Genomic DNA, 26,797 nt, shown 5'->3' with positions numbered 1-26,797 from the left:
ATAAAGTGATGGGACCAGATGCCATGATCTTCCTTTTCTGAATGGTGAGCTTTAAGCCAACTTTATCACTCTTCTCTTTCACTTTCATCAAGAGGCTTTTTAATTCCTCTTCACTTTCTGCCATAAGGGTGGTGTCATCTGCATATCTGAGGTTATGGATATTTCCTCCCGGCAATCTTGATTCCAGCTTGTGCTTCTTCCAGCCCAGCATTTCTCATGATGTACTCTGCATAGAAGTTAAATAAGCAAGGTGACAATATACAGCCTTGACGTACTCCTTTTCCTATTTGGAACCAGTCTGTTGTTCCATGTCCAGTTCTAACTGTGTTAGGCTAACCCATAGGTACTCAGGTTACTCCTTCCCAGCTGTTTCTGCAACTTTCTGAAACTGTCTTGGCAAAGTCAGGTCAAAATCCTAATACGCTCCGGAGAACAGCACAGTGTTACTATAGCAAATGCTCCTGAAAATTTTAATAAGCAGGGCTTAGAAACTCTACTGACATTCTCAGTATAGTTATTTTTGCTGTGATAGAAGCCAATCTGTTTTTCTAGAAATACCTTTTCATGAAAATCATTCTCAAGTAAGAAAGAAGACAAAATTTTTCTCATTCATTCCGTTAATTTTCATTCAATTTTCCCAAATTTTCTGGAGCATTTCAAATCTCACATGAGTTTACCAGAGAACTCAATTCATACCACTCTTTCAAAAGTCTGCTCTAAAAGAGATATGTTTGTTCTGGCATTATAGTATAACCAGAGTTAAGACTAGAATCCATTTTACATGCAAGCAGAATCAGGGAAAGAGAAAGAGACCGGATGACTGGCAAGTCAAATCAATTATTTATTTAAAAGTCCACGAGGCACAGAGCTCTGTAAGCTGCACAGTGCCAATCTGCTCCACCCCTTCTCTTCTAGTCAGCAGAGGCTACAAGATGAACAACAGAGTCCTCAACAACCAGCCAAGTTTTGAGTAAAACGGCCCTACCAGGCTCGATGGGGTCAAACACATTTTTTTAACTCCGAATCAAATAACAGAGGTTCAAGGAGGAAGATGATCAATATCTTAAATACTGCAGAGAGATTAAGGATCAAGAGATTAAGGTTATGAAAATGCCTGAATACAAGGACATGGATCTTCTGAAAGGGTCTTTACAATAAAATGTTAGGGACAGAAACAAGACAGGAAAGATGTTAAAGAATAAGCCAATGAGCATAAAAGAAAAAGCTGCATACAAAATGCCCCCTTTTTAAAGATGTTTCAGAGTGAAAGAAAAAAAATCCCAATAACTAAGAGATAGACAGGCAAAGAGATTTTTCTTTGTTTTAGGATAGCAAAGACCTCAGTGTATTTATAATCTGAAAGGAAAGACTCAATAAAGAGTGGAGCCAGACTTCCCTGGTGGTCCAGAGGTTAAGAATCCAACTGCCAATGCAGAGGACACGGGACTGATCCCTGGTCTGGGAAGATGCCACGTGCCACGGGGCAAGTAAGCCATGGGCCACAACTACTGCGCCCACACCTGACCGGGAGCCCATGCTCCACAGGAGAAGCCTCTGCCGTGGGAAGCCCACACACCACAATGAAGAGGAGCACCCACGAACAGCTAGAGGAAGCCCAAGGGCAGCAAAGACTCAGAAATAAACATGTGTTTGTCTGTTTGTTTTTGAATAGTGAAGCTAAAAATACAAGAGAAAGAGAGCAAGTGCTAGGAGGGAGGTACTAAACAAAGTGGACCCTAGGGACTGGAATGGAGGGGACAAGTGACCCATGCGGACCCTAAAAGTCACCAGACAGATGCAGCGAAAATGGAGAGGGCAGCCGGTAGGGGCTTTGAAAACTCAAAAGCCACAAGTAACAGGCAAACAATGGTCTGGAAGTGACAGTGAAGAACCAGAAATACGTCTATTAACCTATCCCCGTATTCAATCAGCAAAAATAGGAGTAACTCTTCTCATCAGAGAGAAGAGTTTTCAGTTATGGGTTAAGAGATGGAGAAACACTGGGAGAAAAGATTAAGAGCCTAGGACTCAGTTCACATTTGTGCACAGGTTTTACCAGATCCAGAAGAAGCAGCTCGTAAAGGAACACCAGAAATGAGGTGGAAATGGATAGCGCTTAGACGTATAATGTTGAGGAGACGGTAAAAATAGAATTCTGAAGTAATTATCAATGGCAAACATGAAGAAGAGCAAGCTAAAGAATTTTATGGCTGCAGCTGATAGAGGAATGAAGAGAGGAACAGACCAAAAAAGAGCTGAGGATCCCCAACAGTGTGTCTCCGGCACGAACTACACTTCCAAGTAGAATGATCTTCAGCCCCACTTTCCCAGAAGCTGGACCCTGAAACTTCCTTTTATTTCATTTGCCAAGATTAGCAATTTGCTGAACGGTCTCAAAAGTTTGGGGTTTTTTTGTTTTCTGAATTGAACATTTGTTCTTAATAAGGATTTGCTAAGCACTCTACAAAAGGATCCGAGGAACATCATCCAAAATATAAGTGAGTGTGATTGACTAGAACTAGAGCTACAGACCCTATTTGGTCTTTTAAGCTGACTCCACCCCACCCCACCCACACAGACAGGATGGAAAAGGGTAGATAACAACAGTTAAATCTGGGGAGCACTTCACTAATCTGAACTGCCACCTAATCAATTATCTCAACCAACCCACACTTTATTTTTATTCTTAAGAGGTCTAATTCAAGAACAGAATAGTATAAAGAACACAAAATACTGAAATCAGATTGATTATATTCCTCATAGCCAAAGACGGAGAAGCTCTATACAGTCAGCAAAACCAAGACGGGGAGCTGACTGTGGCTCAGATCATGAACTCCTTATTGTCAAATTCAGACTTAAACTGAAGAAAGTAGGGAAAACCACTAAACCATTCAGGTATGACCTAAAAATCAAATCCCTTATGATAACAGAGTGGAAGTGACAAATAGATTCAAGGAATTAGATCTAATAGAATGCCTGAAGAACTATGGATGGAGGTTCATGACACTGCACAGGAGGCAGGGATCAAGACCATCCCCAAGACAAAGAAATGCAAAAAGGCAGAACGGCTGTCTGCGGAGGCCTTACAAACAGCTGTGAATAGAAGAATCTGAATGCAGAGTTCCAAAGAATAGCAAGGAGAAATAAGAAAGCTTTCCTCAGTGATCAATGCAAAGATGCAGAGGAAAACAATAGAATGGGAAAGACTAGAGATCTCGTCAAGAAAATGAGATACACCAACGGAACTTTTCATGCAAAGATGGGCACAATAAAGGACAGAAATGGTAAAGACCTAACAGAAGCAGAAGATATTAAGAAGAGGTGGCAAAAATAGTCAGAAGAACTATACAGAAAAGATCTTCACAACCCACAATGGTATGATCACTCACCTAGAGCCAGACATCCTGAAATGCAAAACCAAGTGGGCCTCAGGAAGCATCACTATGAACAAAGCTAGTGGAGGTGATGGAATTCCAGTTGAGCTATTTCAAATCCTAAAAGATAATGCTGTGAAATTGCTGTGCTCAATATGCCAGCAAATTTTGAAAACTCAGCAGTGGCCACAGGCCTAGAAAAGGTTAGTTTTCACTCCAATCCCAAAGAAAGGCAATGCCAAAGAATGCTCAAACTACCATACAATTGCACTCATCTCACATGCTGGTAAAGTAATGCTCGAAATTCTCCAAGCCAGGCTTCAACAGTATATGAACCGTTAACTTCCAGATGTTCAAGCTGGATTAGAAAAGGCAGAGGAACCAGAGATCAAATTGCCAACATCCACTGGATCATCGAAAAAGCAAGAGAGTTCCAGGAAAACATCTACTTCTGCTTTATTGACTAAGCCAAAGCCTTTGACTATGTGGACCACAACAAACTCTGGAAAACTCTTCAAGAGATGTGAATACCAGACCACCTGACCTGCCTCCTGAGAAATCTGTATGCAGGTCAAGAAGCAACATCTAGAACTGGACATGGAACAACAGACTGGTTCCAAATCGGGAAAGGAGTATGTCAAGGCTGTATACTGTCACCCTGCTTATTTAACTAATATGCAGAGCACATCATGAGAGATGCTGGAATGGATGAAGCACAAGCTAGAATTAAGATTGCCAGGAGAAACATCAATAACCTCACATATACAGATGACACCACACTTATGGCAGAAAGTGAAGAAGAGCTAAAGAGCCTCTTGATGAAAGTGAAAGAGGAGAGTGAAAAAGTTGGCTTAAAGCTCAACATTCAGAAAACTAAGACCCTGGCACTTGATCCCATCACTTCATGGCAAATAGACGGGGAAACAGTGGAAACAGTGACAGACTTTATTTTGGGGGGCTCCAAAATCACTGTAGACGGTGACTTCAGCCATGAAATTAAAAGACACTTGCTCCTTGAAAGAAAAGTTCCAACCCAAACAGCATATTAAAAAGCAGAGACATTACTTTGTCAACAAAGGTCCATCAAGTCAAAGCTATGGTTTTTCCAGTGGTCATGTATGGATGTGAGAGTTGGACTGTGAAGAAAGCTGAGTGCTGAAGAATTGATGGTTTTCAACTGTGGTGTTGGAGAAGACTCCTTAGAGTCCCTTGGACTGCAAAGAGATCCAACCAGTCCATCCTAAAGGAAATCAGTCCTGAATATTCATTGGAAGGACTGATGCTGATGCTGAAACTCCAATACTTTGGCCACCTGATGTGAAGAACTGACTCATTTGAAAAGACCCTGATGCTGGGAAAGGTTGAAAGCGGCAGCAGGAGACGACAGAAGATGAGATGGCTGGATGGCATCACTGACTCAAATGGACATGAGTCTGAGTGAACTCCAGAAGTCGGTGATGGACAGGGAGGCCTCGTGTGCTGCAGCCCATGGGGTCACAAAGAGTCGGACACGACTGAGTGAACAGTTCAGTGAACTGAACTGAACGAACACGTGTTTTCTGTCATGGCGATCTAGAGTCCTAACACTACCAGTCCCCCAGGGATACTTCTCAAGCCCTTATGAGTTTCAGTTTCCCCCTCTATAAGGTAGAATAACAGTACCTATATTTCATGAGGTAGTTGTAAAGAATTAGACAGGAAGTATCTGTTACACAGCAGATGCTAAAGAAATATCAGGTAATACATTCTACTAAAACTTGTTGCAACAACAGAAACTGGAAGACTATTTCAACTAATATTATTATAAATTAAGCCATCCAAGGTGAACAAGTTTATTGCTACACTGCTAATATACACAGGACAAATCCTGTTTTAAAAAATTCTAAAGGAAAAATGTGTTCCAAAAATTCTGTCACGCTTGATAATCTAATGATGATGTTATTTTTGTGGTATAATGTCCATAACTAAGAACTTAGTGTTTTAAAACGCACCTTCCCCCCAAGCCCCAGTAATTATTACTTCCATAATAGAGGAAACCTTCCAATTCAACACCAGGGCAGAATCAGAGATTCTCAACATATCTCAAATAAATGGAGTTGTAAAAACACAGAGATGTAAAGTAGCCTGCAGAGAATTTGAGGCAAAAGGCTACATCCTGCCCCTTTCCCCAACATCAGAGTTAACTAATATCACAAATGTTCCTCAGTTTTACCAGTCCTATAATCTTAGAGTTATTTCTTTCTTTCTCTACATCATCAGTAAGTCCTATCTCTTCCTTCTTCAAAACTTCTCTCCAACATATCCCCCCCTTTCAGTTTTCACTTCCAAAATTCAGGTCTCAATAGTGTTCACAGATGAATTTCTAAAACAATTCTTAACTGGCCTCCTTTCTAACAATCTACATAATGAAAGTGAAGGTCGCTTAATTGTGTCTGACTCTTTTCCACCCCAAAGACTGTACGGTCCATGGAAACCTCCAGGACAGAATACTGGGGTGGGTAGCCTTTCCCTTCTCCAGGGGATCTTCCCAACCCAGGGACTGAACCCAGGTCTCCCGCATTGCAGGCGGATTCTTTACCAGCTGGGCCATAAGGGAAGCCACTCCTGATTAATCAGCCTGTAATTCCAAGCTTATCAAGTCATGGTCCTACTCAAAACTTTCAATGATTCCCAAATGTTGGCAAGATCAAGTCCACATTACTCAGTATAACTCTCAAGACTGTTTATAATCTGACTGAGCATTACCTCACTAATCTTATCTCCTCCCGGTCCATAATCTAAACTCTATTATAGGATCAAACAATAAATATTACAAATTTGTTCCAATCTCAGTGTCTTTGCTCTTGCTTTGCTGAGGCCTGGAAACCTATCCCCTTCCTTTCTGCCTATTCAAATCCTATCCACCCATCACTGTAAGTGAAAGTCATTCAGTCGTGTCTGACTCTTTGCAATCTGAAATTCTCCAGGCCAGAATACTGGAGTGGGTAGCCTATCCCTTCTCAGGGGATCTTAAGGACCGAGGGATGGAACCAGGGTCTCCTGCATTGCAGGAGGATTCTTTACCAACTGAGCTATCAGGAAAGCCCTTCCATCACTGTAAACTCCAGTCTAACTGCTTCCATGAAGCTCACTGACCACTTCAGCCCAGACTCATCTCAGTAAACTAAGACCTATCATTTTGATATGTTGGTAGCATAACAGACCTCCTAGAGCAGTGCTGTTGTACAACAGATCCAATGGCATTTTCACACACACACACACACACACACACACACACACACAAAACCCACCAAAGTAAACTTTTCATGAGGCTAAATTATTCAATACAAAAAACTCATCTAATACAAAATGGTGGTATTAGATGAGAAAACTGTTTTCCATTTTCATGTCCTTACTTGGAAAACAAAAACCTCTTTTGAAATATGACTGGTTTTATGAAACCCAAGCTTTGGAACCACAAGTCTACAACCCCCATTTTGGCATTTATATATGCTCCAAGACTTGCAGAACCATTTTTTAAAAACTACGTACTGTCTGCCCAATGAGAATTTTAAATTCCTTAAGAAAACAGGCTATATACTGCACTTCCTTTGTCTTTTTGTTTTCTCCACATTAACTAGACCTGGATCAAATATAACACCAGAACTATAAAATGAATAAAATTCACAAAATTCCTGACTTTAAAATTTAATGTGAAACTGACCAAAAATGTAACTGAAACCTGTGTTCTTTGTCTCCTCTCCATTCCTCTTCTCTAAAGGTTCTCTGCATCCCTGGGGATTGTACCTACTTAGTGAACGACTACTATCCTCCAGTATTTCTGCTCAGATCCCACCCCTCTCACCTCTCTTTATAATCTGAAATTTTATCCCTGTTTCCTTCTTATTTCTCCTTGTTCCATTAACTGCCTCACTACCCACCCATCTAGTTTTCCAACATACTACTATAAGATCCTTGGGATGGAGACTTAAAAACAAAAGTCTAACATAATCACCAGTCCTCAAGTTCCTACTCCAAAAGAAATTTAGCAAATGTTAAGAAGTACATAATTTTATCAAACTGTATTAAAACCATCCCATACTGCACTCCAGGATAGCTGTGGTAGAAAGTATTAAAAATTGGTATTCCTGACATAAACTTACCAGCGTTCATTACTTTGTTACACAAACAGCCTGACTACATTTGTTATATCTTCTGTCTTCAATTAGCTTCTGTATATTCCATAATAGTCTTTCATGTTAAAGACATTTACTGTAAGTTATGACAGTTAAAGACACTTACTGTAATCTTTAAGTTTATCAAGACCTAAAAATGGTATTCTTCCTATCCTAAGGAACATAAGCCAAAGCTGACCTCATTTACTCAGGTAATAAAGATCTTAAAAACACACAGTTCATAAAATCATCTCGTCTTCTCCTTTGAGTAATGTAATTTTCAAGAGCAAAGACGGAGTCAAAACCTAGCTTGGCATTTACCAGTTGTGTTGACTTTGGGCAAACTGAGCCCACATCTTAAAGCTTTTTCATCTATTAAATGGGGATAATTAACAGTATCTGCCCCCAAAGGGTTGTTAAGAGGAAGATTAAATAAAGATATAAAAAGCACTTAAGTACAGTGGCTGGAACACAGTCAGTAAATGAAAGGTTTTATTATTAGTCCTCAGTAAGAAAGAATCCCTAGAAAAATTTTCAAGTATAAGACTTAAATAGCTGCTGATTCATTGATATTAGATATAAATCACTCAGATTGCCTACACCAGATAAATTATCCCACGTAATCAGAAATAGTATATTTGTGATAAATCTGCTTAAAGAGCCAAAACTGCTTCTATTATCTTGTTCAGCATTAAACTTTTCCAGTTAAATGCTTGAAACTGGATGAAAGTAGAGATTTCATGTTTAAAAACAGGAAAATGCTGTCATTTTTCTATCTGAACTCTTTAGCCTCTGCAGAAAGTCTATACAAATAATGCCTTGGTAAGTGGGAAAATACCTTTATCTTTATTGTTTCAGTTCAGTCGCTCAGTCGTGTCCGACTCCTTGCGACCCCATGAATCTCAGCACGCCAGGCCTCCCTGTCCATCACCATCTCCCGGAGTTCACCCGAACTCATGTCCATCCAGTCGGTGATGCCATCCAGCCATCTCATCCTCTGTCGTCCCCTTCTCCTCCTGCCCCCAATCCCTCCCAGCATCAGAGTCTTTTCTAATGAGTCAACTCTTCGCATGAGGTGGCCAAAGTACTGGAGTTTCAGCTTCAGCATCAGTCCTTCCAAAGAACACCCAGGGCTGATCTCCTTCAGAATGGACTGGTTGGATCTCCTTGCAGTCCAAGGGACTCTCAAGAGTCTTCTCCAACACCACAGTTCAAAAGCATCAATTCTTCAGCGCTCAGCCTTCTTCATAGTCCAACTCTCACATCCATACATGACCACAGGAAAAACCATAGCCTTGACTAGATGGACCTTTGTTGGCAAAGTAATGTCCCTGCTTTTGAATATGCTATCTAGGTTGGTCATAACTTTCCTTCCAAAGAGTAAGCGTCTTTTAATTTCATGGCTGCAATCACCATCTGCAGTGATTTTGGAGCCCAAAAAATTAAAGTCTGACACTGTTTCCACTGTTTCCCCATCTATTTCCCATGAAGTGATGGGACCAGATGCCATGATCTTCCTTTTCTGAATGGTGAGCTTTAAGCCAACTTTTTCACTCTCCTTTTTCACATTCATCAAGAGGCTTTTTAGTTCCTCTTCACTTTCTGCCATAAGGGTGGTGTCATCTGCATATCTGAGGTTATTGATATTTCCCATGGTAATCTTGATTCCAGCTTGTGCTTCTTCCAGCCCAGCATTTCTCATGATGTACTCTGCATAGAAGTTAAATAAGCAGGGTGACAATATACAGCCTTGACATAATCCTTTTCCTATTTGGAACCAGTCTGCTGTTCCATGTCCAATTCTAACTGTTGCTTCCTGACCTGCATATAGGTTTCTCAAGAGGCAGGTCAGGTGGTCTGGTATTCCCATCTCTTTCAGAATTTTTTATTGTAAGTAATTTCAAATCTGTTCCCATATAGATTTGACTCCCAGCACACTAAAAATGTTCCTTTTCCCCCTTTTCAAAAACTTTCTTTTTTAGTTAAAAAAAAAAAAAAAGATTAATTTTTAAAAGGCTACAAATAAAACCATGTTAATATTAACACAAGATAATGCTTTCATTAGAGAGAGTTTCCACTCAATCACAATACAAGTTAAATAAGTTCATGTAATTATTTTTATTTTTAGAGGGTCAAATGAGTAGTGTTCTACAAATCATCCTGGGAAGCAAGTTTTGCTTTCAACAATGCCGCCAAGGCTCAAAACCTTTTCGAAACTTCATTTCTAAGATTCTTTAAGACAGGCCTCATACACACAAAAAAATCCTAGTCTCCACCTTGAGAATTACATCTCATTTATGACCAACATAATGTTGATTACTCACTTCATTCACCAGACTTATCTCCAAAAATTAAGTATAATTCCCCCAAACGAAGACTTAATAGGATTAAGAACATGAAATATGTTCTATAGATACATTCAAAAGAAGTATACCAAATATTTCAGTTTGGAAACCTCATTAAAATATTCATTTTGGAAACTGTTTTTAAAAAGCAGTCATATTCCCTTACACATACCCTTCAGACGGACTTTCTGATGGTCCAACGGCTAAGACTCCATGCTCCCAATGCAGGGAGCCCAGGTTCAATCTCTGATCAGGGAACTAGATCCCACATGCCACAGCTAAGACCCAGTGCAGCCAAACAATTAAATAAAAATTAACATTTAAAAAAAACTACATAGTAACAAAACTAGAAATCTGAATTAGTACTGAATCTATGTAAAGCAGGAAAATAGTACTGTGGATAATGACTAAAGGCTTTCAATTTGAACCATTAAACTATCATGCTTCCATATTTGCTCCCTTGAGTGCCTCTGAGGGAACAGCATTTAATAAGGTTATTAACATCCATTTCTCTTGAAAATTTAATTTGGTTCACACCAGTCTGGGTAAACTACATGTGTGTTAAGTTGCCTCAGTGGTGAATGACTCTTTGTGACTCCATGGACTGTAGCCCACCAGGCTCCTCTGTCCATGGGATTCTCCAGGCAAGAATACTGGAGTGGGCTGCCATTCTGTTCTTCAGGGGATCTTCCCAACCCAGGGATCAAACTCAGGTCTCCTGTACTGCAGGCAGATTCTTTACCATCTTAGCCACCAGGGACCCACCCTAACATTATGATCTAAGTGTTTTTATCCATTTGTTTTGTTTAGTCACTAAGTCTGTGTTCAACTCTTTTGCAACCCCATGGACTGCAGCCCACCAGGAGCCTCTATCCATGGGATTTTCCAGGCAAGAATTCTGGAGTGGGTTGCTATCTCCTTCTCCAGGGATATTTTCAACCCACAGGTCTGGATCAAACCCATGTCTCCTGCATTGGCAGGAGGATTCCTTACCATTGAGCCACCAGGAAAGACTTTTATACATTAAATTATTTAATCCTCACAACCACTCTATCTTAAAAATGGGGAAATGAAGGCTTTCTGAGGCTACAGAACTGGAATCATAAGAGCTTTACGTAACCTTATTATAAGGTAAGGTGCTATTTAACCAAAACAGTCAAAGTATGAAAATAAGACACAAATGAATAATCTGTCAAAGAATCAGAAAACAATAAACCACATTAATAAAGCTTTATTTGAATAAAATCTAATGATTCAGAAATGTACTTCGAGATCTCATGATGCTTAGAAGCCAATGTTACGAACAATTCTACAGTGAATGTGTAAAGTGTAGGAGATTAGGCTGAATATATACTAACTTTGTAATATATTCTGAAAAAAAAATTTTTTAATGAATTCACCACAGCTTATCATTTGTTTCTTCACACTTCAAAAGAAACTTCTGATTACTGAAGTTTACTACTGTTTTGAATATGGATAAACGTAAATGCATTTCACCTATACTTATTATCTTGACCTAATTGGAATAAAAGCTAAAAACCAGTAGACTGATTTCATAAAATATTCCTAAATTGCTAAAGAATAATGTAACAGAAGATTATGAAAGCTAAAAAAATTACTGCATTGCCTCAGAAACTTCATAAACACCTCTGTCCAATAACTCCATAAAAACAATTATTAAGCTACCCTATAATCTTCTGATATAGTTCCATCAGAAAAGTCAAATGTTCACTGCTTGAAAACACATAGTATCAGGAATTCCCAAGCAGTCCAGTAGGTTTAGGACTGTGCTTTCACTGCTGAGGGCCCGAGCCAATCCCTAGTCAATCCCCAAAGCTGCACAGCCAGCCAAAAAAGAAGAAAAGAAACTTAGAATACATAGTAGGTATCTCTTAAAACAGATTTATATTTATCACACAATTGTGTTACACTTATATTAAGTTAAATTCTCCCGGTTACTACTAATTCAAATTTGCACTTAAATTGGCTTAAACACATAGGAAATGCATACATACACTCTTCTACCTTTTTTTCTTTTTTTGGCCACACTGGGAAGCATGTGGGATCCCCTTGAATTGGAAGCATCTTAACCACTGGACCAACAAGGAAGGCCCACATTTTTCTACCTTTAACAAAAAAGAATAATTACTGAGAGAGCTTATTGGCAAGTCAGAGAAGGTGGCTTTAAACAGATTTAAGTGACTTAAATTTTTCTTTGTTGATATCAAAATAAAATGTTATTCAACAAAGTAATTCAAATGAGGTGTATACCCAGTATTTCATTTCAGGTAAGAGCTTAATCTGAGCATTAGACAAACACTTGATTAAGGGTCATTCCAGGAAGAAACTGTACACTTCTTTGCCAGTGAGATTCCAAAGAGGTAGCTGCACCATGAACAGACTCCTGTACCTTCTCACCTGAAGCAACTGGGGCATCTCAGCCTTTCGATTAGAGAAAACACTAAGCAGAATTCTCGTTAAAATGTTAATAAGCCTAAGAAATTAAACTGTTACCTATACATAAGCATCACTATGATCAATCATCTAAAACTCTACTGAGGGTCTAGTATGTGCAAAACTCAGTGAAAGGAATTGAGGTGAGTACCAGTTAAGACAAACCCAGCTTCTGATCAAGAACCTTCTGATCAAATTAATTAATTAAGATACGAACTAATCAAATTAACCAAGAACACGAAGGGTATGAACATTACAAGCCACAAGATTTTTGAGAAAGTGAGAAGCTTCTGACCTGACTAAGGAGATACAAGCTAGTGTGACTTAACCAAGAACTTGAGGAGTATCAGCAATAAATGTCAAAATTTTAGAGAAGAAACACTACTGCAAAGTCAGGACAGACTTCAAAGATGAGGAACTGAGCTGAGCCCTGAAGGATGGAAAAAATGAAATAATTAAACAGCAAAAGAGAGAAAAGGACAAAAGATAGTGGAAATAAATGTGCTAAATTGTGAATATGGTCATTAAATATTTATTAAATACCTACTACATGTCAGTCACTGTGTTACGTACTAGATGATCAAAGCAGATGAGTTTCCTGCCCTGTGAAGTCTACTGGGAAAGACAGATAATAATCAGGCAAGCAGATATATCATTATAATTGTAACAGGTGTTATAAAGGGAGGCAACAGACGCCAGTAACAGGGAATAACGGGAAAGGACTAGCAAGATAAGATGATGAGGGAAAAGTATCTCTGAATCATAAGCTGAGGCTGGAAGGAGGCAGCCAGGCAAAGTGCAAAGGAGAGAGTGTTCAAGAAAGAGCCACATGTACAAAGGCCCTGAGACAGGAAAAGAACTTGTGTTTAAAAATAAATAAGCAGTTAGTGTGAGAGGAGCATAACGGATCACGAAACTAACATAAGATGAAGTGGTACTCTGGGGCCAGGTTATACAAAGCATTACAGGTCAAGACAGAGTTCGAATTTGGATTTTATTTAAGTCTCAAAGAAAGTTAAAACCATTAAAAGTTTCTGCAGGACTTCTCTTGTGTGCCAGTGGTTAAGAATCCGCTGGCCAACACAGGGGACATGGGTTCGATCCCTAGTCCAGGAAGATTTCACATGCTGAGGGGCAACTAAGCCTGTTCCCCACAACTACTGAGCCCACGTGCCACAACTACTGAAGCCCATGTGCTCAAACGCCTGTGGTCTGCAACAAGAGAAACCACTGCAATGAGAAACCCACACACCACAACTAGAGAGTAACCCCCGCTCACCCCAACTACAGAAAGCCCTTGAGCAACAATGAAGACCCAGAACAGCCAAATAAATAAAAGTTTCTACATACTCACACACTGCTGAATAAAAGGAGGCAGACTCAAAAGGGTATATATGCTGTATGATTCCATTTTCACAGAAGTACAAAAACGCATCTAACAGAAGTCAGGATGGTGATTACCCTTGGTGGGTGGAAGGGCTGCAAGAACCTGAAGGAAATTCAACAGGTGCTTCTTCTAGGTCCAGGTCCCGGTAACATTGTTTCTTGATCTGGGTGCTCGTTACATGAGAATATTCAGTTTGTGAAAAATATCAAGTTGTACTCTTACATGTACTTTCCTACATATAAATACTACATACTTCAATAAAAACTTGTAATAATGTTTCAATTTTTTTGGCAAGTTTTTAGTAACATGTTTTAAAAATATTACTCTGTCCAGATAAAATGGCAACAGAGGAGCACATGCAAATAGAGAAGGACTTGACTGACAAATTAACCTGGTGGAAGTTTCCAGAAACACAGAATATAAGGGAAAGGGTGAGTCAAGCAACCAGTGAATACAAAGTACCATGTTCATAAAGAATAAGTTAGGTCTAGAAAGGGAGTTATACAATAAAAGATAAGCTATAAATTCCTTAGAATGTAAGGAGGTACCTCTAGAAATTAAAAAAAGAATAGATGAAAATAGCAATGTCTAAAAAGTTTAGCAATGCTTGTTATCTTTTAACTTATATTTTTATATGGCATTTTCAAGCTCTTCTCTTGCTGTCCCAACTCCAAAACAACAGTGTGATGAAACAGAAAGATTCTAAACTTGAGCATCAATCATATCCGAGCTGAAATCAAGTCTGCCCCTCACCAGCTCTGGCAGTAACTGCTCTGAGCTCACCTCCCTCATGGACAAAGAGGATAATGGCTACCTCATAGTTATTATTTTCTATCACCACCTAAAATGTTGAGTTGGTAGACTGGTATTTTAATTTATCATCTCCTAATGGTATATGGCTGAGTGGCTAAGCAGCAGCAGTAATGGTATATGGGTCAAGTCGGTTTCCACTATCAAGATTCAAAGGTGGGAGAAGAGAATTATATAAGAGTCAACATACAGAAACAGCATGGATAAGGAAAAACAAGAAAGGAACTTCCCTGGCAGTGCAGTGGTTAAGACTCTGCTCTTCCACTGCAGGGGCCACAGGTTCAATCCCTGGCTGGGGAACTAACACCCTGCATTCCCATGCCGTGCAGTGGGAAAAAAAAAATAATAATATGAGGGGTCAAAGACAAACATGTGTCTTCTAGCAGTTCAGATAAAGTGGTTTCAAGCATTTTCTAAGACAGGGACTTGTCCTAAAGCAGACTGGGACAGGTGCAGTGACTTGAGAAATTAAGAGAAGAAAAGACAATCTATGTTTCCCCAGCAAGATGCAGTTCCTACCTAATGCATTCCCTTTGTGGAATATTAGCTAAAGCAAGTTAGAGATTAACACTAAGGATATTCTATCAAAGGTGGAAGGGCAAGGCCTTTAATCATTTTATGGCATCCCCACCCTTCAGAATTATTTGAACAACCATAATGTGTAAGGTACTCCTGAAGTATAGCCAAAGATGCTAAGTTTCATATTTTAAGAGCTACCATTTCCAAAAAGATACAAAAATAAAAGTTCATGTCATTAACAAATTTTCAGGTAATTTTTATTTTCCCCACAGTGTATCCCTGTCCTAAAAAGTAAGGAAAACCTGGTTCCTCATGAATTTATCTTTCTGCTGATCTGACAAGGGTCCCCATCTCTACCTCTCACTCTTCTCATGCACCTCACCATTAAATAGTTATAGTTCCCGCTATTTCCTACAAAGTTGGCACACTGACTCTCTAGTATTCACTCTGATCTCACCAGTATTGATTCTAAGCATAGAAACTTCACAGCATTCCCAAATGATCACTCTGCTAACCAACAGCTAAGAGATAACATACTGTTTAAACAAACAAAGGCGGTTGTGGTGACTACGCAACTGTATGTGTTTATCAAAGCTCATTAAACTGTACATTTCAAACTGGTGAATCTTATTGTATGTAAATTATACTTCAATAAAGCTGATTTTTTTTTACAAGAGAATGCATGCATTCATTCATCCAGCAAATATTTACTGAGCATCTACTATGTACATCAAAGTTTATATCACATCTTTCAGCTTGACTATCTGGGTCCTACCTGTATGTAATGTGTATGCTCTACTCATAAACTCATATTGTCCTCAAAAGCCATGTTCCATGAAAAATGGCTCCATTTTTTATTATGAATGTCACCTTAATGATGGCCTCTACAGCAGAAGGACCATTAGCTATCCATCATCTTCCATCACATCAATGAAATCTATGCTATTTATTTTAATATAAACGCTTCCATCACAAGAAAAAAATTAAGCACCTACTGCATACATCACCACCACAGCCTTATGTTTATCTATCAGGAAAAAAAAACGAAGTATCTCAAAACTTACTGACAACATTACCAGAAGACAGTATTATCAGGGAACAGACTTAATTGACTCATTCTAGGATCCATGGTGACCCAGTAGCTGACTCAAAGGCCTAGAAACTAGGCCTCCTGGCTCCCAACTCAATATGCACAGTGGACCTTAGAAACAAACTTGGGTTTGAATTCCAGCCCCACTTCTTACTAGTTACATGCACACACTTAGCAAAGTCAGCTTCAGTTTGCTCATCTGTGAAACAGGGATGCCAACTACCATCTCACAGCATTGTTGTGAAGACTATAGGAGATCAATACCACTCAGTACAATTACTGGGCATGACATGATTAGTTCCTTTTCTTGGTCTTCAATTATTTAAGAGCAAGAAAATATCTATTAATCAAAGTTAATTTACAATTCCTATTTTCTGCCTTGTTCATACTCCACATCAACTTCCTTCCCATCCCACCATTTCCAGTTCTTCAAACTTCAGTTACTAAGTTTAGAAGTGATTTAATTTTAGAAACCTGGAAAATTCTTCTGAGTAAATTGAGCAAAACCTTCATCTGCCCCAAGGGGAATTCTGAGCAAAATAATTATTTCTAACAAGAAAAGAATTTTTTCAATGGGGGTTATTCATTTTAACCACATGAATGCCACCAAGGCTGCACACAAAGTAACAGAAAACCATCTGGAACATACTGTACAGATCCTCCGAAGGGAAACATCCCCCTAAAAACCAAACACCTCCCTCCCTAATCTTAGGTAGTAAAATCTTAACAGGCGATCTGAATTCCCCCGGCTCTGACACCAGTCCAGCTCCTTAGGCCAGAAGTACAGCAGTCTGTAAAATACCCTGAACAAACCCCACCTCTCGAAATATTCCCTAAAAGGCAGGGAGGTCCAGAGAGTATTTTCTCCTTCTTCGACAGATAACGCACTAGAGGCACAATTCTTTTCATTCAAGGTCATTCAAGTCAGTGGAGGTGCGACGGGGAATCTGCAGTCTCTCTCGCTTTCTGGAGATCACACTGCAGGGAATTTTTTTTCCTTTTTTTTTTTTTGGAAGAGGGTGGGGGGGCGCTGCCTATTCTCTTCCCCTCTCCCACCCTTCAAGTGTGAGCACTGGTCTCGGCATTTCCGAAACAAGCCACAACAAGCTCTGCAGCGTAAGGAAAGGGGCTGACGCGATGAAGAAACAGATGCTCCAAAGCAAAATGGTCTTTCTCGCTTGCAGAGCCTCCTCCAAGGTTATTAACAGAAACCGCAGGCACCCCAGGGAGCTCTCTACTCCCGGCTCCGAACACCCCCAGCCCGGCCGCCCCGGGGACTCCGAGCTTCCTTCAGCAGCCTTCGCCGCCCGAGGCCACCGGCCCCAGAAACCGCACTTCATTCCTGCGCTCCGGGAAGCCATGGCTCCTTCCCCGCCCCGCGCGGGGCTGGGGGTGCAGTGCGCGGAGAGGCGGGCCGCGCGCCCTGCGGAAAGTTCACCGCGGCGGCCGGCCGGCGGGCGGGCGGGCGAGGGGCGGCCCCGGCCCGGCTCGCCCGCGTCCCCCAGCAGATTCCACCATTAATTAGTCCTGAGGACTGTCTACTGGCAACTTAAACAAAGCGAATGCCTCGAATTCCTTCCCGGCCCAGCGGTCTGGCCGCGAGAGCAGCATCGGGCCGGGGCGCGCGGGGCCGGAGCTGCCGGCCGACGGACGGCTGCGGCGGAGCCCTTCCCCCGCCCGGCCCGCGCCCCCGCCCCCGCCGCCGGGCCCAGCAGCCCTGCCCGCAAGCCGGCCCGCGCGCTCCCAAATCTCTCCTCCTCCTCCTCCTACTCTCCTCCTCCTCCTCGGGAGCTCCCGGGCTCTTCCTGTAAGATCACTTCCTTCCTCTCCGGGTGCCCGCGGGCCCCGCGCAGCCCCCCTCCCCGGCGGTCCCGGCTCCCCCAACCACCCCTGCCGGCCGAGCCGCGCCCCGCCCCCCACCGGGCCCCTGCGGCCCGCGCGTCTCCCCCCCACCACCGCCCCCCACACACAACTCCCAAACTCGACCCCAAAACTCCTCCTCTGCCCCCTCAAACACGTTCCCCTCAGCTCTTGGCCCCGAACCTTTTTTTTAACCTCAGATTCTCGCTCTCCCACCAAGAAGTCTCTCAGAACCTTCCCTCCTCCCCCCCACCACCCACCCTCCAAAGGAGAAAAAGAATCTCTCAACTCCAAAAGAATTCTCAAGGTCTGGCTCCAGAGATGTCCCCTTCGGAGCTCTTTCTCCGAAATGCCGCTCAAACTCTACCCCCTTCAACTTCACACACCTCACTCCCGCCCGCCCTCGCCGGGGTGCGCCCGCCGGTTCTGCCCGGTCACCCCTGGGTGCCCCGACCCCCTTCGGCGTGGCAGGCCGCCCCCTCTGAGCGCTCTCCTCTCTCCGCCCGCCAGCGCGGCCGCCCGGCCTCCCGCGCCGCCCTCCCGCCACTTCCCCGCGGACTCCTCACCTCAGCGGCTCCAGCCCGCGATCACGCCCGCCACGGGCTCCGGCGCTCAGCTCCCGGCGGCCGGCGCCTCCTCCGGCTCCCGGGACTGACAATGAGGGGCGGGACTATCTGGTGACGTCAGAGTCATGGAAGGCGTGGCTTCGTTGAGGGGCGGGGTTGATCGACGGTCCCGCCCCCTTCGTCTTGCCTTTTCCCCCTCTCTAGGACTTGAACTATTCCAAGTTTTTACTGCCGGTCGAGCTAGAGTGCCCAGCGCCTGTGCTAGGCGCGGTGGCAAATCGAAATGGAAGACAAGACTTGTTTTCAAGAGGGGCATTCTCAGGGGATTGTGGGATTAAATGAGATAATCCATGTAAACGTATTTAGCCCAGAGCCTGGTATGGAGTAATCTCTCAACAAATACTATTTCTATTACTCAGCAAAATGTAGAAAAGGAACTCAGCTTGAACTCAGAAGGCATGGTGGGTTCCAGTCCTCACCTCCGCTATTAATTCCTTGTGTGATCCTAGGGAAGTCCTTTACTGTCTACATTCCCTACTGTTGTCTTTCAAATGGGAGGGGGCCATGACCAGACGGTCTCAAAGGGCCCTCCAGTAATCCTGTGCCATTTTCCTGTGGAACTATACTATGTGCAAAGCACCTTGGGGGCCCAGAGAAGTGGGGAGGGGGGCCTTTGAAGGGAGTTCAAGACCCAGCCCCAGCATGGTACAGGACACAGCTCCAGAGGCTCTCCTGGCTGGTGCCCTCCCACGTACTGGCACAGAGTTGCATTCACAAGCCGGGACACAGATGCACGGAGGCCCGCTTCCTCTCCGGCTGCAGCAGCGTAGCTGGTCTCTTGAGACATTGCTTGTGTAAGCTTCTTATTGCCTATGGAATAAAGGCCAAATGCCTGGCCTGGTCTGATCTCTTCCTACCTTTACACACACACACACACACACACACACACAGAGTTTATCCAAACTTCCCCTAGCACACCCACTGCTTTCCCACATCTGCCCATTGCTCATGCTCTGCCCTTACTGTCTCATCTCAGTTTACACCTCCTCCTAGTTTCCCCCAGACAGAAGCTGACTCTCCCTTCCCTGAATACCCACGGCATTGTGTTAGCTCTCATGTGGGCACAAACACATTTTAACTTGTGTCAAACTGACCTCCCCTTTGTTTCTTAGCACTTCCTCACTTCCTTGAGGTCAGAACCCACACATAAGTTTGTGGAGCTCAGGTTCTGATGTCAGAAAACCTTGGGATGATATATCCATGCTGTGGTCCGTACTACCTCTCTTTGAAACCCATTCTCCTCATCTGTCAAATGGGCACATTAAGACAGTCACTGTGGCGTTTGTTTTAAAATCATAGAAGACACTGTGTGGGAAGCGCCAATCATGGTGCTCCACAAATGATGTAGCTGCCATTTGTATTTATTATTATTATCAGCAATACTGTTTCTAGTTCCTAACACCAGATAGCATCCCTAGTAATGATACACCCAATCATTTCATAGTGGGAGACTTTAAGAAGCTGAGAAAGAAATAGACTCTCTGAGAGGGGCCTTGCCCAGCATGGCCTTGGGGATAGGAACTCCAGTTTCTAGACCCCACGTGGATTCTGCAGAGTCACAGCTGATACCCAGGGGTGTCTCTGTCACTCAGCACCCATCCAGGTTGTGGACTCCAAGTTCTCATCTTTGGCAGCAGAGCTGACCCGGTCCTCCCTCAGGCCTCTCTCCTCTCATTTTCCTTACAGAGAGATGGATCTGTGTTAAACTGCCCTTGACACCCCCGACAGTCTTCTAGCAGAACTGTAGCAAGGCACTAGGCGTTTCCAGAGTGCTGGCCTGTGGGAAGAGGGAAAAGGCTTTGGGGTTCTGATTAATTTCCTGTGAGACTGACAGGCAAATGGCTGTTCTGAATTGCCTGGGCTGGTCCTCAAGGGCTCCTAACAAATTGCAGCTTATTTTTTAGAATAAGAGATTCAAAAATGCCACTTCCCATGAAAGGAAGGCACAGCCACAGGATTGCTGCCAGCAAAGAAAGGGCCTTGACTGAGTGCCTCCTATGTGCTGATTCCAAGCATTGCAGACACTTGGAAGTGAGAACCCAGGACATACAGGGGAGGTTCTGAAGATAGAACTTTTTCTCCGGGACCCATGACCCCATCAGCCACTTATTCATTCATTTGAGCCTTGGCACAGGACAGATCAGGATTCAAATCTCAATTCCACCACTTACCAGTTGTGTGACCTTGGGCTTTCAAGTGTCTGCATCTCTGTTTCTCATCCGAAAAATGTGAATAATAACAGTGCCTGTTTCATACAGTGGCACAAGGACTGTGAGGATCAAATGGTATAACGTGTGAAAAAGCTGAGTTCAGAGCCTGGCATCTAGTTCATGTCAGGATACGGGGGCTGCTGTTACTATTCCAGCAGGACCTCCCAGTAAGGCCTCTCATGTGCTGGCATGTGGACTGGAAGTAACAGTCCTGACCACGAGAAGCTCATTTGGTAAAAGGAATGGAGGAGATTTTCATGAATAACCAATAAAACGTGTCTACCAGATATTGTTAAACAAACAAAAGTTGCAGAATTACAGGTGTAGCAGGATCTCATAATTATACTTATATACTTAGTACCTGCATTAAAAATGGAGAGTATTGAGGACTGCTTTGGTGGTCCAATGGTTAAGAATCTGCCCTCCGATGCAGGTGATGCAGGTTCGAACCCTGGTCGGAACTAAGATCTTGCATGCTAAGTAGGAACTAAGCCCACGCATCACAACTACTGAAGCCTGTGTGCCACAGCTAGAGAGTCTGTGTGGCAAAGAAGATCTGGGGTACCACAGCTGAGCCCTGACACAGCCAAAGAAGAAAAAAATAAATTTTTTAATGGAGAATATAAAAAACTAAATAAGAAATCTTCACCTTTTCTCCTTGCTTTTTGCTTTGCTTTCTTCTGTGCCTGTGTGTATATATATATAGCAGGAATTTTCAAAAAAGACTCTACTGAATGCTAAGAGATAGGAAAAAGGATGAAGACATAGCTACAAGGTGTATCCAGCAATGGACATCTGGGCCAACTCTTCATAAGCCATAGAAAATTCTACAGGTTCCATCTCATTCTTCATGGCATTCCAAGGAAAGCCCCACCTAGACAACTCTCACTTTCTCCTTCTCCCTAGCCCTTAGCTGCAGTTGAACTTTTCAATGCTATAGTCAGAAGCAGGACTCGGAACAGAATTCCCAGGAACCATGGCAAGGCCAGTAGTAGAGACCTTTACGCAGGAAGAATTTTTTTTTTTTTTTTGCTCCCTGTCCTGTGCCCCATTCCCACCTCCCAAGGAATAACAATCTGTCAGCATCTTATACCCACCGTGCCTAAACCTGTCTGCATTCTAATTTCTCTCATTATATCTTTCTGTAATTTAAATTTTTTACAAGGAGGATGTATCACTTGGTCATCAGAAAAGAAGCAGTAAAGATACACGTAAATAGAAAGCTAACCAAGCCCAAGTTGGTTCACTTTTGTTGGTTTGCAAACAATACATTCGAACAATGTGGTTGAGGCCAGTGCTTAAGTCTCACAGGATCATAGAAAGTGAGAGTGGGAAGGGATAAAATCACCCTGTTTCTCCTCCAACCCTCAAATGGCATGCTTTTAAGTCTCCTCACATTTCAGACCACGCATCAACACACGCATTTGGTGAGTGAACACATTCACTCAACAAACACCTATAGATCCTTCACTATAAACCAAGCACCACACAGGTTATGAAAGTCATTATTCCCACCTTGCAGATTAGAAAAACAAGGCTTAAGAAAGTAAAGTAACTTGCCCAAAGTCTCACATCTAGAGGAATCTAAAGGAAGACCTTCACAACATTAAAACCCAATTCCTAAAGTATAAGGACTGAATTCCAAAGTGAGTGAGCTGTGCACTCAGGCCACTGTGATTGCCTGCGTGGCTTCAGGCCACTGTGATTGCCTGCGTGGCTTCAGGCAAGTCCTGAACTCTTCCAGGAGCAGTTTGCCCATCTCTTGGGAGTTAGCGCATACCTGGATATTTTACGTAAGTTAAATGCTTTTGCCAACACCCAATGGATCATTGAAAAAGCAAGAGAGTTCCAAAAAAACATCTATTTCTGCTTTATTGACTATGCCAAAGCCTTTGACTGTGTGGATCACAATAAACTATGGAAAATTCTGAAAGAGATGGGCATACCAGACCACTGACCTACCTCTTGAGAAACCTGTATGCAGGTCAGGAAGCAACAGTTAGAACTGGACATGGAACAGCAGACTGGTTCCAAATAGGAAAAGGAGTACATCAAGGCTGTATATTGTCACCCTGCTTATTTAACTTCTATGCAGAGTACATCATGAGAAATGCTGGGCTGGAGGAAGCACAAGCTGGAATCAAGATTGCCGGGAGAAATATCGATAACCTCAGATATGCAGATGACACCACCCTTATGGCAGAAAGTGAAGAAGAATTAAAGAGCCTCTTGATGAAAGTGAAAGAGGAGAGTGAAAAAACTGGCTTAAAGCTCAACATTCAGGAAACTAAGATCATGGCATCTGGTCCCATCATCACTTCATGGCAGATAGATGGGGAAACAATGGAAACAGTGGCTGACTTTATTTTTCTGGGCTCCAAAATCAGTGCAGATGGTGACTGCAGCCATGAAATTAAAAGATGCTTACTCCTTGGAAGGTAAGTTATGACCAACCTAGACAGCATATTAAAAAGCAGAGACATTACTTTGCCAACCAAGGTCTGTCTAGTCAAGGCTATGGTTTTTCCAGTGGTCATGTATGGATGTGAGAGTTGGACTATAAAGAAAGCTGAGGGCCAAAGAATTGATGCTTTTGAACTGTGGTGTTGGAGAAGACTCTTGAGCTTCTCTTGGACTGCAAGGAGATCTAACCAGTCCATTCTAAAGGAGATCAGTCCTGGGTGTTCATTGTAAGGACTGACATTGAGGCTGAAACTCCAATACTTTGGCCACCTAATGCGAAGAGCTGACTCACTGGAAAAGACCCTGATGCTGGGAAAGATTGAGGGCAGGAGAAGAAGGGGATGACAGAGGATGAGATGGCTGGATGGCATCACTGACTCGATGGACATGGCTTTGGGTGAACTCTGGGAGTTGGTGATGGACAGGGAGGCCTGGCGTGCTGCAATTCATGGGGTCGCAAAGAGTTGGACACGACGGAGCGACTGAACTGAACTGAACTGAAGTTGTATCACAAAGAGAAGTTGTTACATCAGCTCTTCTGGGAATGATTCTGCTTGGCACATTCCTGTTTGTGTGTATCCCCACGAATGTTTTACTCCCCATTAACACATTTAGGACAGTCTTCCTCACACAAATGTGTATTAGTCCCCTCACTAGCCTGGGACCTTCTCAAGGAGGGGAACAATGCTTATTCATTTCTGATCCCTTTCTGCCTCCAGGACAGGGTCTGGTGTTTCCTCGGTTCCTTCATTCTTTTCTTTATTTCATAACAAATGGTTGAGAGCCTAACGTGTAAGACAGCAAAGGTCCCTGCCTTCTTGGACCTTAAGACTGATGAAGGGACTTCCCTGGTGGTGAAGTGGTTAAGAATCCGCCTTGCAGTGCAGGGGCTGCAGGTTCAATCCCTGGTCTGGGAACGAAACTCTCACATGCTACAGAACAACTAGGCCCATGCCACCACTACAGAGGCCCATGGGCCACAGCTAGAGAATTCACGAGCCACAACGAAAGATCCTGCGTGATCCAACAGACATCTCCCATACGGCAACTAAGACCCAGGGCAGCCAAATAAGTAAATAAAAAGTTTTTGTGGTTTTTTTTTTAAAGCAGTGCTCAAAAAAAAAAAAAAAAGTTTCAAAAACCAAAACAAACAAAAAAGACTGGTGGGTGGAGGGACAAGAAAATATTAAGCACAATCAATTATTTCATAACAACTGCATTAAATCCCCCAGAGTATCAGGCCAGGTGCAATGAGAGCTTGGGAAATGTGGAGTGGGGACCTAATTGAATTCTGGACACAAGGAAGGTTTCCTAGAGGAGGTGGCCTTGAGGCTCAGAGAGGTTAAGAAATTTGCTCAAGGTCACACAGCTGCTAAGTGGTAAAGCCGGGATTTTAACCCAGAAGGCCTCACTCCCAAACACATATTCCTCTACTAGACAACACCACCTTTTATCTCCTCTCTCCTATTTTTTCCTGACTCTTACTAGGGAGAGGGAGCAAGGCCTGTCTAACGTAGGATGCTCCAAAGCAATATTTTCCCCAGATTGAGGGGTCAGAGCACTCTTTGAGAATCTGGTGAAATCCATGAAACCTCTCCTAGGAACTACATGGACACAGACAGACCCACAGAATCTGGCCTGCAGTTTCAAGGGGTTCATAGGGATCATGAGGCCCAGGTTTAGAACTCACACCACGGGAACCTTACAGTGAGATTCTCAGAACCTCAGACAAGACACCAGGACCTCACATTCAGAGACAGACCCCGGAACTCCATAAAAAGATTCTCAAGATCCAGGAGAAAGATCCTGGGAACCTGTAAGGATCCCAAGCCCCTCCCCTGCAGAGACATTCTTAAGTGCTATAGACTATAGAGGCGGCTCAGGCCCTAAAAAAGCCAGCATCAACCCCTGCGCCTTGGAAAGCTAAGACCGTTTTGGAGTCACTGACACTTTGAAACTGAGGGGGGGAAAAATGCAACCTACAACAGGCTTTGCACAAAATCCAGGCGTCCACAGACCTCTAGGAGGTCGTCAATTACCCCCAGAATCAGGCCTCCTGTTCTCGGGCCTCCATACAACCTGGACCCTCCCGAGCCCCTCACGAACCGGGACAAGGTCCACAGACTCAAGACACAAACTTTAGAGTCAAGCAGCCCATGGGTCGAATTCCGGCCCTATAGTTTACTAGCCATGACCTTGGACCACTCACCTACAAACCCTCGGGCCTCAGCGTCTCACCTCCGCAAAGAGAGGCTCGGCCACCTCTCCCTCCCCAGTCCGGCCCCCAGCGGCGTGGGCTCCGTGCCAGGTGTGCGCTGGCGTCCGCGGGACCCAGGCCACTCGGCTCGGGCGCCCGGGACCGGGTCTGCGGCGCTTGCCTGCGATCCTGATGGACCGGCTGCAGCGGGAGCGCGAGCGGCGGGGGAGGCGGCGCGCCTGCCGCAGTGACAGCTCCGCGCCGCCGCGGGCCTGGGAAGCCTGCGAGGCCGTTCCCACCCGCTGGGCAGGGCGTTCCCGCCGGCCGGCTTCCTGCAGTCGGGGGCAGTCGAGTGGGGGAGGCGCGGAGGGGCCGCGGGGCCGGCAGGCCTGGTTCCTGGCTTTCTCTCCGCGTTTCCTGAGCCGGACTGGCCGGGGGATGGGACCCAGCACAAACGTCCTTCCTGGGAGCTCAGCCAGGAAATCGCGTCCTGGTTCGCTCAGGTTCCTGCTGTGTCCCAGGACGATGCCGGTTGTGGTCCATAATCTTCTCGTCCTGACATAATGAGCACGATGCAAGAAGAAACGGCAGACCCCAAACCCCACAGCCCAGCGAGACTCCAATCCCTGATGGAAGTTGGTTAATTTCATTCTACAGATGAGAAATCGAAGGCTGAAAAAGTGAAGTGACATCATAAAAACACTGCTACTGATAAAAAGAAGTGCTCACTACCTACCAGGTGCTGTGCTACAAATGCGCTAAAGTAACTGTCTCTGAGCCCTCAGAATCTATGAAGATAACTATTGTCCCTATGTTATAAATGAAGAAACTGAGAACCAGAGAGGTCAAGTGGTTTCTGCAATGTCACACAGCTAGGAGTTAAATGCCAGCCTTGTGTTTCTGGAGCTCAGGCCACTCCACTGTCCTGCTTCCCAGATGTCCTATTTCAACTCATGACAGTGAGTAACCTGAGAGTCAGAACCCCGTCTCCTTTGTTTCTGGGTCCCCCAAACGCCACTTGGAACTTGACACAAAATAACTGCTCGGAGGTGACTCTGGGGCCTAGTGCGTTACGTACATGCTCAGTCATGTCCAGCTCTTTGCAACCCCACGGACTATATAGCCCACCAGACTCTTCTGTCCCTGGGATTTTTCCAGGTAAGAATACTGGAATGGGTTGCCATCTTCCCTACCTAGGGATCAAACCTGCATCTCTTGCCCCTCCTGCATTGGCAGGCACATTCTTTACCACTGCACCACCCAGGAAGCCCCCTGGAGCCTAGCAGAGAAGCTCAAAGTTATCAGGAC

The 26,797-nt window shown here is 43.6% G+C and overlaps 1 protein-coding gene across 9 annotated transcripts in view; it reads right to left on the bottom strand.

Moving 5' to 3' along the window:
* LUZP1 (leucine zipper protein 1) overlaps positions 1–25,919 on the bottom strand; it is a 101,835-nt gene extending 75,916 nt beyond the window's left edge. For 2 of the 9 annotated variants that reach the window (XM_069579072.1, XM_069579067.1), the window contains exon 1: positions 25,502–25,919. The gene's annotated coding sequence lies outside the window, so the exon portion shown is untranslated. Of the gene's footprint in view, positions 1–16,951; positions 17,894–18,559; positions 19,430–25,501 lie in introns of those variants that run through there. The other 7 variants (XM_069579066.1, XM_069579074.1, XM_069579071.1 and 4 more) reach the window with 6 other exon arrangements.
* Between the last annotated feature and the right edge of the window lie 878 nt (positions 25,920–26,797).

This window comes from Ovis canadensis, chromosome 2 (assembly GCF_042477335.2).
Source record: "Ovis canadensis isolate MfBH-ARS-UI-01 breed Bighorn chromosome 2, ARS-UI_OviCan_v2, whole genome shotgun sequence".
In the NCBI taxonomy this organism is placed as follows: domain Eukaryota; kingdom Metazoa; phylum Chordata; class Mammalia; order Artiodactyla; family Bovidae; genus Ovis; species Ovis canadensis.
The sequence above is the reverse complement of the archived record's forward strand: the minus strand, read 5'-3'. Positions and strand labels throughout refer to the sequence as shown.